The 19260-nt window shown below is 41.9% G+C and overlaps 1 protein-coding gene across 1 annotated transcript in view; it reads right to left on the reverse strand.

Moving 5' to 3' along the window:
* LOC126484205 (uncharacterized) overlaps positions 1-13910 on the reverse strand; it is a 369533-nt gene extending 355623 nt beyond the window's left edge. Inside the window, exon 1 of the mRNA XM_050107618.1 lies at positions 13795-13910. The gene's annotated coding sequence lies outside the window, so the exon portion shown is untranslated. The remainder of the gene's footprint in view (positions 1-13794) is intronic.
* Positions 13911-19260: the final 5350 nt, after the last annotated feature.

Below are 19260 nucleotides of genomic sequence, written 5' to 3' on the forward strand. Positions count from 1 at the left end.
ATTTTCATCCGTTCCCAAAACTTAAAAGAACACCAAGGATTTCACTTTTATAGTGATGAATCAGTGCAAGCAGAGCTGAAGCTGTGGCTCCGTCAACAAAAACAAACATTCTACAGTGCCGGTAACAACAAACTGGTCTCTCGTTGTTCGTTGCCAAGGTGACTACTGAGCTGTGCGTGGCTTGTGTTCCTGCCATCTTTTATTTAACACCATGTTTTTACCGTACTGCCTCGTTATGTTAATTTTCAATTACTGGTGTCACTGAGTTGCTGTTTTGCCTGCCCGTGAGCGGCAGCACAGCGCTTATCGATATAGGCCCTGCCGTGTTCTCCTTGCTGGACTGCTATTACTTGCTGGTCGTAGTGTGTCGTCCAAGGAGTTGGAACGCGCCAGCAGTTCAGTTCGGACCGGGCAATGAAGTCAGTTGGAAGGCGCCAGCAGTAGAGTTCGGACCTGGCAGTCGGACAGTTGGGACGCGGCAGAAGTTGAGTCGGGTTGGAGCGGCAGTGAGGTTCGGGTAGCCATGACTCGCCCGACCGTAACCGGCACACATGGCTTGAGTGGGAACGGTCTTGGTTGATCGTCGGTTGGTCGTATTACCGGACGACGTGTATTTGCTCACCGATCGCTTATGGGTTGACGGTGTGCGTCTCAACTCATGGTTCGTCCTTGTGATTGCACAGTCACTGCTTTTAGCATTGGTCGCGTTCTTCGTCCAAGTGTTTGTGAAATTGCTTGCAGCCTGTGATGTTGACTGCCCATTTATTTTAGTGCTGTCGCCGTGCTGACGTGTAGTAGTTGGTCGGTTGGCGCAGTCGCGATGTAACACCAGTGGGGCATGCAGCGCCAGGGAAACGCGGATAGCCATCACTCGCCCGACGATTGCCGACACACACATTTGAGTGACAACGACCTTGCTTGGCCGTTTGGTCGGTTGTCTGATTAGACGACGTGTATTTGGGTCGTCCCTGAGTATGAGTTGTCTGTGATCCGTTCTTGTTGTTTCGCAGTCTCTGCTGTTAGCATCGTTTGAGTTTTGGTGCAAGTGGGGAGCGGAACTGATCTTGATCATTGGTCTGTTGACTGTCGGTCGGTTTGGTTCTCGACGGATCGTCAATGGTTGGCCTGACAGCCTGTATCACATAAGCGAGCGTTAGTGTTTGAATCCCAGGCCGACCCTCGAACATCTGAGGGCCCTTGGGTGTACTGCCTTTTTTTTAAATTTATTCTTGTTGTTTGTACTTGTATGGCTTCTAACCGATTTGTTTTAAATTAGCGTTGTTTTGCTCTTAAGGCCTTCAGCCTAGTTTAAAGAACTGTTTCACTTAAGACCTTGGCTTTTTAAAGGTTTTAACGTTCTTGAATTTTAAATGTTGGCCTTCAGCCGATTTTTTAGTTTGAGTTGTTGTGCTCTTAAGGCGTTCAGCCTAGTTCAAAGAACTGTTTCACGTAAGGCCCTTGGCATTTAAAAAATTTTTAATGCTGTTGAATTTTAAGTGTTGGGCCTTCAGCCGATTTTGAGTTTGAGTTTTTTCTAAGGCCTTCAGCCTAAATTAAAAAAAGGTTTCACGTAAGGTCTTTAGTATTTAAAAAAATTAATGTTATGCAGCTTTAAGTGTTAGGCCTTCAGCCGATTTGAATTTAACTTGTTACTTCAGCCTAACTAAAGAACTGTTTTAAGATATGACTTGCCTTTTAAGTTTCTGATTATGCTTGCGTTTTAAGTTATTGGCCTTCAGCCGTTTCTAATTAAAGTGGCTTTCAGCCGGTAATTAAGTCCCAAAGATTAAAGTTGTGTGTGTGTTTTTTTTTAAATTTGGGATCTTGTAACATTTCATCAAATATTAAAGTTGTATGTTCGAGTGTAACTGACACCCCTTATTTTGGCCCCTTTCCATAATTTATCTGTCCTGTCCCGTAGATTAGCGGGGCGTCTCAACTATGTTGAGAAATAAATATGCATACATGAAGAACAAAGATGTAGAAGGTTAAGAACTTTTGTTTTGATTTAAAACGCTTTAAGAGTTTTTACATAAAAATTTTCGAGGCGTTACTTAACAGCACGCCCCCGTGTATGATGTCTACAAACAGGTCACGCAGCTTCAGTACATTATGGGGCCGGCCGGGGTGGCCGAGCGGTTCTAGGCGCTACAGTCTGGAACCGCGCGACCGCTACGGTCGCAGGTTCGAATCCTGGCTATGGCATGGATGTGTGTGATGTCCTTAGGTTAGTTAGGTTTAAGTAATTCTAAGTTCTAGGGGACTGATGACCTCACATGTTAAGTCCCATAAGCTCAGAGCCACTTGAACCATTTACATTATGGGGCGGCGGTCTGTGGGAACGAAGCTGGTGGCCTGTAGGGTACCAGACGACTTCCATCGCCGGCCGCGGTGGTCTAGCGGTTCTAGGCGCTCAGTCTGGAGCCGCGCGACTGCTACGGTCGCAGGTTCGAATCCTGCCTCGGACATGGATGTGTGTGATGTCCTTAGGTTAGTTAGGTTTAAGTAGTTCTAAGTTCTAGGGGACTGATGACCACAGATGTTAAGTCCCATAGTGCTCAGAGCCATTTGAACCATTTTTTGACTTCCATCAGGTGCAGATAAGGCGATTTCGTGGCCAAGACATAACGCGAGCTCATTATCAGGCTCCTCACAAACCACTGTAGAATTCTGGCCTTTTAACATGGACAGTTATCCTGGTGGAACATCGCTTCCTCATAATGCTTGAAGCGATGCAGGTAATCTACAATAATGTTCGCTTAGTCGACATGTGTCATGATTCTTTAGATTGCTACTACAGGTCCAATGGAACCCCAGCTGAGTGTCCTACGTAGCCGTAATACTGCGGCCGCCGGCCTGCATCCATGGGTCGGTGCGTGTTTCGGACAGCCGTTCAAAATGGTTCAAATGGCTCTAAGCACTATGAGACTTAACATCAGTCATCTAGACTTAGAACTACTTAAACCCAACTAACCTAAGGACATCACACACATCCATGCCAGAGGCAGGATTCGAAACTGCGAGCGTAGCAGCACCGCGGTTCCGGACTGAAGCGCCTAGAACCGCTCGGTCACACGGGCCGGTCAGCCATTCGCCTGGGTGACGGTGTATCTGGACGCGATATTTGAGTTGGTGTTGCAAGAAACGTGATTCATCCAACCAGGCGACAGTTTTCCATTGATCCAGGTTCCAATCTCGATGATCCCGTACCAAGTGGAATCGTTACTAGCTATGTTCGGTAACGATCGGAACATGCAGGGGTCATTTGCTGCAGAACTCCATGCCCAACAGTGTGCGCTGGAGGGCGTGCTCAAAGCCCTTGTGCCAATACCAGCACTGATATCTTCGTCAGATTTACCACGGATTGCAGCCTATCCTGCTTTAAAAAGTGGTCAAACTACGTTCTCAACGTTCTGGTATGACTCCTTGACGTTAGACAGTTTGCGGCCTCTTCGTGGTTTCACAGTCCAGCGACCACTTTCCACAGATTGTCACGAAAGTAGCATGCGAACAGCCCACTTGCTTCAGCTTGACAAAATTGAAGCACTGGATGTGGCCCGAATTTTGGCTGCAAAACCTTAACAGAAATTTTGCTGACACGAAAAAGTAAAGTGGATAATGTGGGACCTTCCATGCGATTATCTATTGACCATACCTAATGTACTATTGCACAAAGAAACAGTGGACCATCATGGCTAGTTTCGCGTCCTGAATCCTTTTTTTGAAGCTCACAGATGGAGAGAGATATCGTATACAAGCTACAGAGAAATGCTATGAAGTTTCTCTGCCAAAACATCCCCCGGGACGGACGAGGCCATACCCTGCATTGAAGTAGTCTCATCGGTTTCACCTTATTAGGATATGATCGTGATGCTAAACATGCTAATTTTTGGGGTGACAAAGATCATTCCCACTAGCAGCAAAGTTTGGGCACAGTAATAAACAAAAATACAAAACAAAAACGAAAAATAATGTGAACGAATACAGAGCCAGAGAGGCTATACAGGGTGTAAATTTTAAGTTGACAAACCAGAATAACTCGCAAAATAAGCTTCACACGCAAAAATGTGTAGAATCCAAAGTTGATTATTTTCGAGGAGGATCTCTGCTGGTGCTAAAATTTGCCTGCTACTCCAGGCCCCTGGGGGGGGGGGGGGGGGTGGAGAAGGGAGGGGGGAGGCAACTTTAAAATTTGGAATGGGAACCCCCATTTTTTATTGCAGAATCAGATTCTACATAAAAACTACGTAAATTTTGTCTTAAGCATTTGTTTTGATTCTTGGTAGTTGGCGCTGTAATTCAAGAAAATCAATATTCTCATTTTTGCTTGGAAAATGGTTACGGATAAATAAAACATATTTATTTACTTCATAAATTTGGATTCGCTAAAACTAAAACTCTCCCTCTCTCCCCATAGGGTGGGGTTTGAGAGAGCGGAATTAGTTTTACAAATGTTGACCCAAATATAAATTTTTCCCGCAGATTCGGATAAGTTTTGTTTGTTTCGTGGTCATGAGGCCACACACCTTTTAATTATCAAACAAATCATCTAACTAGCTAACTAACTAACCAAACATCCTACTTACTAACGAGTCAACTCATTAACTAAAAAACTAACCATTTTCCTCGCAAAAATGAGAACGCGGATTTTCTTGAATTACAGAAGAATCGAAACAAATGTTTAAGCAAAATGTGAATAGTTTTGATTCTGCAATTATAAATGGGGGTTTGCATTTGAAATTTTAAAGTTGCCTCCCGCCCCCTCCCTCCCCCCCCCCCCCCCGCACCCCCCCCTCCCCCCCCCCCGCCCACTCCAGGGATTTGCATTTGAAATTTTAAATTTGCCTCCCGCCCCCTCATTCTCACCAATGGCGTGAACTCTCATGTCGATAACTTTTATATCCATGCTTGACATGATCTCCGATAGCTACCATACTTAAAGTCAAAGCACTTTGTACATACTTTACTTTGAATCCAGAAGAGTAAGCTGGGGGCACTGAGAGGAGCGTCGATAAGCACTACTATAAGTTGCTAATTACTGAATTTTTCTGTTTTCGAACTTTTAAGAGTTAATTTCTTAGTTTATTTGCGCAATGGATTTTTTACATCTGTTCATATGATGTAATGTGAGTGCAGTGAATGTTAATGACAGAATCGGTGACGTGCCAACTTTAATTTTGGCCACTGAAATTCCCGCATCTTTATCTTGAAATAGTGTTACGATGTATCTACTACACCGTGGAAATACTTGCTACACATGAGTATAATATGCTCTGTATTACATTCAGGGTGATGGTTAGCTCCACTTCTATTCATACATACATTCTTTACATTCATTCATAGCTAAATGATTAAATGAAATAAGATAACTACAGTTTTACCTCTGGATGTAACTTATTATTTTCGTTCTTATTTTTTCTTTCTTTTACGGAAACAATTATTACCATAAAATATTGCCATTGAGCGCACCACATTTTCCACTACATTCAACACATCGTTAAAATTATAACTTATCAGTCAATTTTCTGCTCGAATAGTCACATCTATCTTGTGCCCACAGAATTCTTTCGAAAATTGTTAATTATCCCAGTATTTCTACAGCACTCCCATATCATTCGTCGTCGCTGACCACCACTCTGGTTTCTAGGCCATTCTCTTGTGTTGTATCGCCGCCTTTGGGTCCATCCCAGCAGTTTAACTCGCCTGCGTTACACATTATGCCTTTCACCGATTGTACCTCATGGTTTTACGTGATTTACGAATGATTAAAGTACTCCTCTAAACAATTTTTTCTTACCGGTGATTTTATCATCAAACTGCTACATAAAATTGGGATTGAGTTCAGCGTGAATTTAAAAATTCATTTAAATTTACAAAAGTTTTAATTACAGCTCAGTAAAAATACGAGGTGACATCGAAGGTTTATGATGTACACTTTATACGGCATTACCAGCAACTGACTGGCTCAATACCAGAATGAAATTTTCGCTCTACAGCGGAGTGTGTGCTGATATTAAACTTTCTGGCAGATTACATGCGTGTGCCGGACTGAGACTCGAACTCGGAACTTTTGGTTTCCTTGGGCAAATGCTCTGCCAACTGAACAACCCAAGGAAGACTCACGATTCGTTCTCACAGCCTCCTACCTTCCGAGCTTCATAGACGTTCTCCTGCGAAACTTGCAGGAATAGCACTCTTGGAAGAAAGCATATTGCGCAGACATGGCTTAGCTGTACCCTACGGTTGTTTCCAGAATTAAATTTTCACTCCGCTGCAGAGTGTAAACTTCATTCTGGAAGCATCCCTCTAGATGTGGCTAAAGCAGGAGTGCTAGTCCTGCAAGTTTCACATGAGAAATTATTTGAAATTTGGAAATTACGAAATGAGGTACATCCCAAGTAATGTTGTGAGTCGTCCTTGGGTAGCTCACTCGGTAGAACACTTGACCGCAAAAGGCAAAGGTTCCGATTTCGAATCTCGGCCCGGCACTCAGCTTTAATCTTCCAGCAAGTGACTCAATAACAGTCTTATATGAAGGGTTTATTTCAATAGTGGTACAAGTCCATTACCTCCACTTTTATGCCTATAATGCTTCCTAAATTAATGATCTAAACAAACACAAAGAAAGGTTCATCTCTAGCAAGAAGCCATATGCTTGAATATTTCTGGTATCTCAACTGCAGATTTTTCAGCGCTCATTTAACTTTAGGACCCTGTATCTCAAAATCAACAAAAACAGACTTGTACCACTATTAAAATAAACCATTTATATGTACAAGGCTCACCAGAAGTCGATAAAAAGTCGAGTACTTTGCCCTGTCTCATCTAAAATGTCTTTGTTTCTGCCGAAGTGCCACAAAAGAAAATACATTTAAAGTTGTTGAAGTTTGGCAGTAGGACTGCTTCTTCGTTTTCAACATTTAATAAACGAGCAATTCAATTCAAATTTGACCGTACCTCTCTTCAACATAATCGATATCTAGGCTGCCCTGTAACTGCAACTACTAATATAAATATCGAGAAAATGTACAATATCTTAGTGGAAAAATCAGCCGTTGAAACCGTGGTAGACTGCTGAGGGCACAGGCGTGTCAATAGAATAAGTGCTTCACATTTCGTATGAAGAATTTACAACAAGAGTTGATGACACAATTGCTAATTGTTGATGAAGATCGTACGTGAAAAATAATTGATCAGCTGTTGTTGTTGTTGTGGTCTTCAGTCCTGAGACTGGTTTGATGTAACTCTCCATGCTACTCTATCCTGTGCAAGCTTTTTCATCTCCCAGTACCTACTGCAACCTACATCCTTCTGAATCTGCTTAGTGTATTCATCTCTTGGTCTCCCTCTACGATTTTTACCCTCCACGCTGCCCTCCAATACTAAATTGGTGATCCCTTGATGCCTCAGAAAATGTCCTACCAATGTTGTGCCACAAACTTCTCTTCTCCCCAATCCTATTCAATACTTCCTCATTAGTTATGTGATCTACCCATCTAATCTTCAGCATTCTTCTGTAGCACCACATTTCGAAAGCTTCTATTCTCTTCTTGTCCAAACTATTTATCGTCCATGTTTCACTTCCATACATGGCTACACTCCATACGAATACTTTCAGAAATGACTTCCTGACACTTAAATCAATACTGGATGTTAACAAATTTCTCTTCTTCAGAAACGCTTTCCTTGCCATTGCCAGCCTACATTTTATATCCTCTCTACTTCGACCATCATCAGTTATTTTGCTCCCCAAATAGCAAAACTCCTTTACTACTTTAAGTACCTCATTTCCTAATCTAATTCCCTCAGCATCACCCGACTTAATTCGACTACATTCCATTATCCTTGTTTTGCTTTTGTTGATGTTCATCTTATATTCTCCTTTCAAGACACTGTCCATTCCATTCAACTGCTCTTCCAAGTCCTTTGCTGTCTCTGACAGAATTACAATGTCATCGGCGAACTGTATTAGGATCATTTACGAAAGAATACAATTGACTGTGTGCGCCTATACATCACTGTGTATGACAGGAGAATCTCCCCATTTGTGTCACTGATTTTTCCAAGAACGGCGGAAACACTCTCTCTTTCTGCCTCTTCCCCCATTTCCTCTCTCTCTCTCTCTCTCTCTCTCTCTCTCTCTCTCTCTCATACACACACACACACACACACACACACAACTAACACTACGGCACATTTAAAACCCACACCCATAGTACAAGCGGAACTTGAACACGTGGGCTCACTGCTGTGGTAACGCAATCCTGAATCCGTGAAGGACACTCAAAGCTTGGTAAAATGATAGCAGGCTGTGTTACGTGTAGATGTTCAGTTTTACAGCTCTGGCATGTCATACGTTGTCATCATCAATGTAACCTGCGTTTAATATCGACTGTTCTAAGCTGATGCAGTTGTTTGTTCTCCTGTCTCCCTTTGCAATTCTCGTGATGCATCTCTGCGTTAGACGTTGATGTCTCACTACAATTAATAAAGACTGGTCAAAAAGTTCATTAGTAGTGTCAGCACTCCGATTTTTATCGATATTCAGGGTATTTCACAATTCCTTTTACAGGCTTCTAGAGGTTGCAGATGGGAAGTAGTGGATAAAGACCATTTCGATATAAAAGAATTGGAAGATAGTATCACTTTCAAATCTGCCGCTATTGACAATACAATTCAGTATGTCACACTATGAAAGAACATTACTTTTGAATTATTGACAATGCCTTTTCACTAATCTAATTTTTCTTTATTTCTGCATTATATATTGTCAGTTTCAATGTTGTGTAAATTTTGTTAAATAAACCATGACAAATAAATTGGTTACAAACGATTAAAAAAATTTTTGCAACATTTGCATAGTAGACACGCTGGCAATGACAGAGATATTTTTTTGCATAGAGTCAGTGATAATGTCTGATTATATGCAAGAAACGATTTGGAGTACGTGCGTAGAGTAGAGAGACAGTAAGTTATTTAGCTCCGATGAGACATGACGGTAGAGTGTGTGGTTGGGCTGGTGCACGAATGAGACAAATTTGCATTTGGAGACGAGAACTGATTATCGCAATTGTTGCTGCTGAGGCACTACTTCGCATCTGCAGCACTTATTGTTTTGTAACAGGTTTACAACTGTGTTTGGTTATTATGAAAATACTACATTCGTGTTAACTTTAATGATAAATTCATCATCATCATTAACCCAAACCGTTGTCACCTACAACAGCGTCCATGTCAGCTTACCCTATGAATGAAAGGATCTATTAACGTGAAACACAACTCTTCCTGAAAGTATAACTAATTTTTTCTCTCGATTTCAAATTTAATTTCTTGTTAATTAATCGAAGGCTTTGCTTAATTTTTTAACTGCAACCGCCATGAATAATTTTTGGAATTGTTTTTATAATATGTCTTAAATCATCGAATCTGCCAAATCATAATAAATATTTCCTTTTTCTCGACTACACTAATCAATTTTATGCGTTTAAATTGAAATATTGTTGTCTTGGCTGTCGTATTTCAGGCTGCCATGGCATTTTGATGTTGATGTTGTTTTGAAGTCATTCACATTTAACTGTGATATTCTTCAGAGTGAATTGTAATTATTTGCAAAGATTTGTCAAATTAGTAACAGTAGAGATTATTGTGAGTTTACGCTGCGTCATTATTTCCGCGTCGTATAATACAGTACTTCATTCACCTTCAATTTTGTCCATAATTTGTTGAAAGAAGACTGAAGTTTTGACTATGAACTTGGATTTGACAACTTAGCTGTCGCTTGACTAATGACCAACGTCGCCCATATGCGTGTTACTGATTATTACCTGAACGTAAATTCGATTCCAACAGCTTGGTTTCAGGAATAAATTTTGCACTTGAGGTTGGCAATCGTGTTATTACGTCACATCAATAAAATTGTCATTAGTGACCATACTACAGTTTAATGAGAATTAGACTAACAATTCTAAATTAATCTTTTTGGTGGATTTGGGGGAGAGGACCAAATAGCGATATTTCTATCCTATTGGATTAGGGAAGGATGGGAAAGGAAGTCGGCCGTCCACTTTCAAAGGAACCATCCAGGAATTTGCCTGAAGCGATCTAAGGACGTCATGGAAAACTTAAATCAGGATGTCCTAACGCGGGTTTGAATCGTCGTCCTTCCGAATGCGAATGCAGTATGCTAACCACTGCGCCACCTCGCTCGGTCTTAATCTTATTTCAGTTAAATTAATGGGTTTCATTTACACATCCTTTGGTGGCAGGGTAACCCATGGGCCACTATCGACTCCGTTCCCCTAGAAGAGCTATTCCCAGAGACTGCGTGGGAAAAACTCTGATTGCAATGTTCGTAAATCATAGCTGGAAACATCAGTGAAAATGGAAGTTTGATTTATGCGTGTAGGCGTGATCAGGTAGCGTAAGGGATGAGATGTTCCAACTGCAGAGAAAGTGCACAAAACTATTTTACGACGGACGCCTTCTGCACTTACTACACCATCTAATCTGCTTTTAACTGAAAGGATAAGAATTTTTAAGGAAAAGAGAAAATTGCGCTCATCTGAAGAACGGTCGATGGCAACGTAACCGCCCAGAGATATTTCACTCCTATTGGCACTTATTTCCAATCTCCTAATGCAGTGCCTCCTCATTGCACTATGTGCTCAACCATAATAATTTTACACTCCATGACTCTTATCTAACAGTTCAGCATTTTCAAAGCAAAAAGCAACCAAAATATAAATAAAAATATCAAAATTTCCTGCTCATAGCCCTACTAATATACAATTAATGCTCATACAACAAGTTCTTCCAATAAATTGATAACATAGGACAGGTTACTCCTCATGTTACAAATGATTCAATTTTCAACAAAACGGACTTGCAGTATGTGAACTAAATCAAATCCTGATATTCAGATAACCAGTGTCCTTGAGGCATCGTTTTAGCTGTCAATTTTAAAAATTGATGGACCTTATTCCAGAAGAAAAAAATTTTAATCCAAGAGTCGAGTTAAGTAATTAGATTTCTTTTAGTTCCCTTAAATATCTTCTTAACTCTCCTGAATAGTGTATTTTTTTTATTAATACGTTTATATATCAATGGCAAGTATGCCAAATTAAGAACTCCATACACTTTAGAATTTCCTTTCATTTCAATATTTAATCCTTCAAAAACCACTAGCTGAAAGTAAAGGCCTTGGTTTTCCTTGGTGAACGCCAACATTCAATGACGAAAGAGCCAACACCCACGATGGAGGGCTGAAAAAAATAAAGGTTAGGTAAAGCTGTCATCAAGCGAATGTTGTTTCGAATACCACAGAGCTTTAATGGGCACGTTAATGTTGCATATGTCATGTTCTCGCTTTCCCTCGACTATTTAGCTACCTTACCTAACAAGTTATAGAAGGACACAGAGTTCAAAGCGGATTCTGAACCACTGTGCAACTCTACATCTATATCTACATGTCGTATGGTGCGTGGCGGAGAGTACCCTCTACCGCTACTAGTCATTTCCCTTTCTACAAACTTTCAGCATGCTGGAGTACCTTTGGTCAGTGACTTCTGTTAATCATTCCAAGTTGAAAACATTTTATTTTTCATTCGATGACTAGTTTCTGGCCGTGACCCATTTTCATTTCAACCTAAAGTGCAAAAAACCAAAGTAATTAAAAAGTAATAATTTTATTGTTGACTTTCACGGTTTCACACATAATGATTTTTACGTGCCAACATGGCATATAATTTTGTAATACTCGTCGTATGTGGCGCTGCTGAGTATTATTGGTCAGTGCGTAAACGTATTTGACTCTTTTTGATAAATATTCTAAAATGTTCTCCTATTGTTTTGTTTTCTTGTAACGGTAATGTTGCTGTTCACATTTAATGATTTTTAAATGCCAATATGGCATACAACTTTCTAATACGTGTCGTGTATGGCGCTGCCGTGTGTTACTGGTCAGTGATTTTAAGTAATTGACTCTTTTTGGCAAAAATTTTAAAAAAGTACTTACTTTACTGCGGACTTGTACAGTTATTGTATGGATTTTTGTATTCTTGATAGTTGGACCACATTTTTATAAATAAAAAGGTTTCCCATATCCTGATAGGGCGCCCCCTTCCCGAGGTTTCCTTACGACAGAGGAAGGAGTAAACTTCCAGTTATCTGTATGCACTGTAAACGCACCTTACACATTTTCTGACATTTTCGGAAATTCCATTTTCAACTTTGTTATGTAAGCGTAAAACGATATGTTCTGTATGTTTGGCATACGCTTAAGAATTTGGTAATAACTGGATTATGCATCAGCGTAAATTTGGTTTTCTGCCCTGCAGGTTGATTTGAAAATGGGTCTCAGCCCGAAACTAGTCATCGAATGAGAAATAAAATATTTACAACTTAGACTGGTTTTTCGTTCTATTGATTTCCTTTTCTATTCCACTCGCGAAACGACTGTCTATAAGCCTCTGCAAGAGCCATAATCTCTTCAATCTTATCTTCGTAGTTGTTAGGCGAAATGTACGTTGGCGGAAGTAGAATCGTTCAGCAGACAGCGACAAATGCCAGTTCTCTAAATCTTGTCAACAGTGCTCTTCGAAAAGAATTTTGCCCTCCCTCGAGTGATTTCCGTTTGAGTTCCCGAATCATCTGCGAAATAATTACGTATTGTTCGAACCTACCTTGTACTTTGTTCCAGTCGCTTGAGATTCTGCGGTGGGTGAGAGATTCGCGATAAATACAAGCTAAGTAAGGCTCCAACTGCTAAGTAAGGGGCCAATGCTTTGTACAATCGAATTGGGTTTCCATCAGGACCTGGCGTCTTATTCTCTTTCAGCTCTTTCAGTTGTTTCTGTACGCCATTTTTCACATCAATAAACATTGCCAGAGATGAAAGAAATGATAAGTGGGAGATAAAAAATGCTGGAACTGACTGGGAGCCGAACTCAAGATCTTTGAATCGTTAGTATAGTTACTTTACCACTTACCCACAGAGCCACAGCAAAAAAATTATTATAAAAAAAGTGGTTGGGGGCACTGTTCGAAAAGCAAGAATTCAAGAATTCTTGAAAGAAATCCCGTTAGAAGAAAAGGTTAGAGCGACAGCTCGCGAAGGACGGAAAATACCGGTTCGAAGGTCAGAGTGGCAGAAATTCACAGGTCACAAATTATCAATTTTTCTTATTGTTTTGCCAACTAGTCAACATAGAAACACAACAAAAATGGCTCTGGGCACTATGGGACTTAACATCGGAGGTCATCAGTCCTCTAGACTTAGAACTACTTAAACCTAACTAACCTAAGGACATCACACACATCCATGCCAGAGGCAGGATTCGAACCAGCGACCGTAGCGGGTCATTTAGACCTCACATCCATGCCGAAGACGGGTGTGCAACCAGTGACCAGTATAATTACTTTACCACCGACTCACCAAGCCACAGCAAAAAAATTATAATAAAAAAGTGGTTGGGGGCACTGTTCGAAAAGCAAGAATTCTCGAAACAAATCCCGTTAGAAGAAAAGGTCTGGCTCGAAGCTCAGAGTGGCAGAAATTCACAGGTCACAGATTATCAATTTTTCTTATTGTTTCAGCAACTAGTCAATATAGAAACACAATAGCACTTCATTTAGACTTCGCGCCCATGCCGAAGACGGGTGCGCAACCAGTGACCTCGACGAGAGAGGGGAGCACTAGCACTCGATCAGTTTAGATTGCCATTTCAAAGTAATTGTGTCAAGCTGCATCCGACTCCTTTGGAGACTCGAAGACACCGACAGGGGCGACGGACTTACCTGTTGTGGGACAGCGTCGCGGTGAGAGGTCGTCGCGGGACGGCGGCGCCGGCGTCTCGTACGTGTCGGCGGCTGCAGTGGAGGGCGCGGAGCGTGTGTTTGCGCGCCGCTGGGACGCGTTGCGCCGGACTGACTGAGCGCCGAGCTCTGAGCGCCACCGCCACTGCCACCGCCGCCACACCAGCCGCCGGACTGCGCCGCAGCTGGTCACGTGGCCGCCCCGCCCCCCACACTGCCACTCTGCTCGCCGATTAACACGCGGACCGCGACCCGCCTCCCGTTGTCTCCGTCGCACCGGCACAGCTGCAGGTGCCAATGCAGAACGCGTCGGGATAGCGCGCTATCCTCTTCCCTCAACGTCCTTCCGGGTCAATTGAACCTACCGATACCGGACGTCGCCTCTGACCCGTGACTAATGACATGTAGCCTGTGACATCATAGTTGCGCTAATACACTGAGAAGACAGAAACCAAGGGATACCTCCTAACATCTCGTCGGACCTCGTTTAGCCCGGCATAGTGTAGCAACTCGATGTGGCACGGTTTCAACAAGTCGTTGGAAGTCCCATCCAGATTAGATTAGATTAGATTAGTACTTGTCCCATAGATCATGAATACGACACTTCGTAATGATGTGGTACGTGTCAGGTTAATAAAAGGTGTCTGTACAAGATATTACATTACACAAAATATTACATGACACTTAATACTTTCAATTTTGTTTTTATGTGGGGGTTGGGAAAATTAACCACTTACAGTAACCAAAAATTCATCTAATGAGTAGAAGGAGTTGCCATTAAGAAATTCTTTTAATTTCCTTTTAAATGCTATATGGCTATCTGTCAGACTTTTGATGCTATTAGGTAAGTGGCCAAAGACTTTCATGGCAGCATAATTTACCCCCTTCTGAGCCAAAGTTAGATTTAACCTTGAGTAGTGAAGATCATCCTTTCTCCTAGTGTTGTAGCCGTGTACACTCCTATTACTTTTGAATTCGTTCGGATTGTTAATAACAAATTTGATAAGTGAATATATATATATTGTGAGGCTACAGTGAAGATCTCTAGCTCTTTAAATAAGTGTCTACAGGATGATCTTGGATGAGCTCCAGCAATTATTCTGATTACACGCTTTTGTGCAATGAACACTCTTTTACTCAATGATGAGTTACCCCAGAATATGAGGCCATAGGAAAGCAGAGAATGAAAATAGGCGTGGTAAGCTAATTTACTCAGATGTATGTCGCCAAAATTTGCAATGACCCTAATAGATCATAGGTGAGTCATGCTTCCATTCCCTCGAATTTTCCTGGTCCAGAACGTTCTCCAAATCTATTGCTAACAGATGTGGCCCGATGACAAGGCGCTGTGCCATCCATAAAAGTACCAACGCTGTTCTGGATCATAAAGTACATGAATGGCTGCAAATGGTCTCCAGGCAGCCGAACATAACCATTTCCAGTCAATGATCGCTTCAGCTGGAGCAGAGGAACCAATCCATTCCATGTAAACTCAGCCCACGTTATTATGGAGCCACGACCTGCTTGCATAGTGCCTTGTTGACAACTTAGTTCTATGGCTGAGCCGTGGCTGGCTCATGTTATCCGCTGGATTAAACCTTCGTTGCGATTCTGTGTTTAGTATCCCGCGGTTATCGCGATTATGCTCTTATCCTCCCCTTCCGCGGGTGGCAGCAGTGGTGTGTATCGATATTCGCACCTTGGACTATCTTTGGCCTGGCGCTTATAGATTCCGGCAGGGCGGTGTGCGACCAGTCGGTCGGTTTGCCTGGAGCAGCGAGGAATTCTTCGCTGGACGTGGTTTGGCCGGGCCTGCTTGTGGTCTCTACACGGTGTCGGAGTTCCTATTACTACGATGTCCGTGGCTCACCGAGCCTGCACACGAAAGTTGAGTTTTGGTTTAATCTATCAGGAAGTCAAGACTGTTTACATTGTGTCGTTTGGAGTTCATCGGCTGTTGGGATATTCCAGCGAGCAACAACGTGGTTTTCAAGTTGGAAAATTCTACCCACCCTCCGGTGGAGTTTCACTGTATTTGGTTATTTGAATTGAGGTGTACCAGCGGAATCTTCTGCCTTGTGGCCGTTAATGTTCCGGTTACCTGCCGTGGCCGTTGACGTAAATTTCAGGCAGTGTAGTTTCCTCATCGTGTTGTTGCTGTCCAGCACGGTGTGTAGTTTGACACCTCCATGTATGATTGGCTGTGGGCGCCTATATCATCTACGTTATTCCCTTGAACTCCGTGTTGTGCCCTGATCGGGTGAAGTGGAACTTATCTTGTCGGTGGGTCCGTTGACTGTCGGTCGGTTGGGTTGTCGTCGGATCATGAAAGGTTGGCCCGACTGCCTGTCTCATCTAGCAGAGCGTTAAGCCGTCGGCACACGGACCGTGCTGTTGAACGTTAACGTTGAGCGTGCCAAGTTCAACGTGCTGCTGAACGCTCAGGAACGATGCGACTTGTGCATACGGTACGTGGGCCCCAACGTGGTATACGCGATCGCAACGCACTCCAGCGGCAGTTGAGGGATGTTTCTAGCTCGTAAATCGCACTGTTTACTCAATTCCCACGTTAGCTCCATTAAAACGCACATTTCCTCCGTAGTCCACGAAAAGGAAAGTACTATGTCCAATCAATAAGGACACAGGCTTATAAAACTTCCATTACAAACAGTGCGGTACAAATTTGGAATACTTCTCCGCATAAGAATAATAAATAATGTTTATTATTTCATCATTCCCACATTTTAGTAAAACCCCAAGGTCAGTCTTACTTGATCACTGTTCCTACTCACTTGCAGAATCCTTGCAACATGTGAATTACGAAGCGTGAAAGAAAAAGGAGCAAAATATCTTTATACAAGTAGCTCAAGCTGTCTAGTAGAATAAGTCAATCGAACAGTCACCCCTCAAAAAAAAGTGAACTTATATTTACAGAACATCAAATATTATAGTCTATACTTATATTAAACTAATAATAAAGTATCAGAACCTAATAAAAACGCGAATGTTAGGAAAAAAAAATCTGGAAGTGTCTAGACGCGAACCACCGCCCCAACAGATAACCAACTAGAAGTCGGTGATTCTACTCATTACGCTAAACGAACGACAAATCTGTTTTTCTACTGGTGATATCTTATTGCACGCTGAAACCTTAATCGTAGATAATTACTAATAGAAATTTAATTTTAACAAATTGTACCAAGAACAATGCGTTTTGGGTGGATCTTCAGCGTGTCGCTGCCCTCAAATAGCCTACTCTCATAATACACAAGTTACAATAATTCGTTCGCCACGAATATGATGTTTCTCATTATTTTATTGGAACGGATCGCACAGTTGACAACGGGTTTTCCAGTGATTCTCAATTTTCTGGTGCTCAGAAACGGCATATATACATATAGGCTTGAAATGAATGCCAATATGGCGCCTCATAATTCTGTACTGAAGAGAGACGGCGTGCGTGTGACGTAGGTGGCGATGTGCCACCTCATTGGTCAACGCTCAGACGCACGCTCAGAATATCTGACATGCCAGATATTGCTCTGCACGTTCGGAAAGACTCCCGAACGTGCTATTCCACGCTATGACGTCAGAAACTGGGCACGCTCAACGCTCAACGTTCGGATGCACGGTCCGTGTGCCGACGGCTTTAATGTTTGAATTCCAGGCCGACCCCAGAACATCTGAGCGCCCTTGGGTGTACTGCCTTTTTTTATTTGTTCTTGTTGTTTGTACTTGTATGGCTTCTAGCCGATTTCTTTTAAAATTAAGGTTGTTTTGCCCTTAAGGTGTAAGATTCTTTAGGAATTCAGCCTAATTTAAAGAACTGTTTCACGTAAGACCTTTGGCATTTTAAAGGTTTTAATGTTGTTGAATTTTAAGTGTTGGGCCTTCAGCCGATTTTGAGTTTGAGTTGTTTTCCTCTTAAGGCCCTCATCCTAGTTCAAAGAACTGTTTCACGTGAGGCCTTTGGCATTTTAAAAATTTTAAAGTTGTTGAAAGTTAAGTGTTGGGCCTTCAGCCGATTTTGAGTTGGAGTTATTTTGCTCTTAAAGCCTTCAGCCTAAATGTAAGAACTGTTTCACGTACGGCCTTTGGTATTTAAAAAAAATAATGTTATGGAGTTTTAAGTGTTAGACCTTCAGCCGATTTGAATTTAACGTGTTTGAAGTGTCTGATTCTTTGGGCCTTCGGCCTAACTAAGGAACTGTTTTAAGATAAGGCTTTGCCTTTTTAATTTCTGTTTTGGTTGAGTTTTGCCTAATTAAGAACTGTTTTACGCAAGGCCTTTGTTGTTTTTTTTAAATTAATCTTATTTAACCTTAAGTGTTGGGTTTTCAGCCGATTTTGAATTCAAATTGTTGCTCTGAAAATCTCAGATTCTTTGGGCCTTCAGTCTAAATAAAGAACTGTTGTAAGGTAAGGCTTGCCTTTTAAATTTCTGATTATGCTTGCGTTTTAAGTTATTGGCCTTCAGCCGTTTTTAAATTAAAGTGGCTTTCAGCCGGTAATTAAGTCCCAGAGATTAAAGCTGTGTGTTTAAAAAAATTTTTTTGGGCTCTTGTAATGTCTGGTCAAATAATAAAGTTGTATGTTCGAGTGTACCTGACAGCCTCTTATTTGGCCCCTTTCCACAATTTAAACTACCTGTCCTGTCGTGCGGGCTAAGCAGAGCGTCTCAATGGCTACGTCGAGTTTGCACCACACTTGAACCCTCCCATCATCTCTTCCCAAATGAAATCGGGACTCACCAGACCAGACCACAGTTTTCCAGTCGTCAACTGCGCAACTGATATGATCACGCGCCCAGGAGAAGTTCTGCAGGCGACGTGCTGTTGAGAAAAGCCCTAGCACTGGTCGTCTTTGCAGCCATCATTTTTGTCTACAAGAAACTATTTTTAGAGCAATTGAGAAGGCAGCACTGGCAAGATGACGTAATGTCGTGTGAGGTACCGATGACAGATGGTTTGTTCGGTATGGGTATCGTGAGAAAGACCGCCTAAATTGTGATCCTTCTCCGCGATTGGCTGCTGCGTTCGGTATTGGCGCACCAAAATGACGATCTTCTGCTATTAATATTAGACAAATTAAACAGCGTATTTACTTGAATTTCAAATTAAAGTATCTCTCAGTAGCGTGCTATATTCCATTATTTCACAAGTATTAATAACCAGCAGAATAATAAGCAACTGCGAAACGAAAAGGCAGACGAAGCCCTTAGGTGACCTTCGGATCGCGCCTAACTTGGATGGTGGGTGAAGTGGTTCGCCTGTAAGTACAGAGCCGGTTCGGCAGTTCAGAGGACGGACATGTTGTACGCTGCAGTATTATTTAAAACCTAATTTGCAATGTCTAGTTGGTGAATAGTTGATTCGGCAGTGTCGGAGGAGAGAATGTTGTCTGCCGTGGTCAGTGTCCGATAAGATTTCATTAGTAAATTTTGTAAAA

Source organism: Schistocerca serialis, chromosome 6, assembly GCF_023864345.2.
Source record: "Schistocerca serialis cubense isolate TAMUIC-IGC-003099 chromosome 6, iqSchSeri2.2, whole genome shotgun sequence".
NCBI lineage: Eukaryota > Metazoa > Arthropoda > Insecta > Orthoptera > Acrididae > Schistocerca > Schistocerca serialis.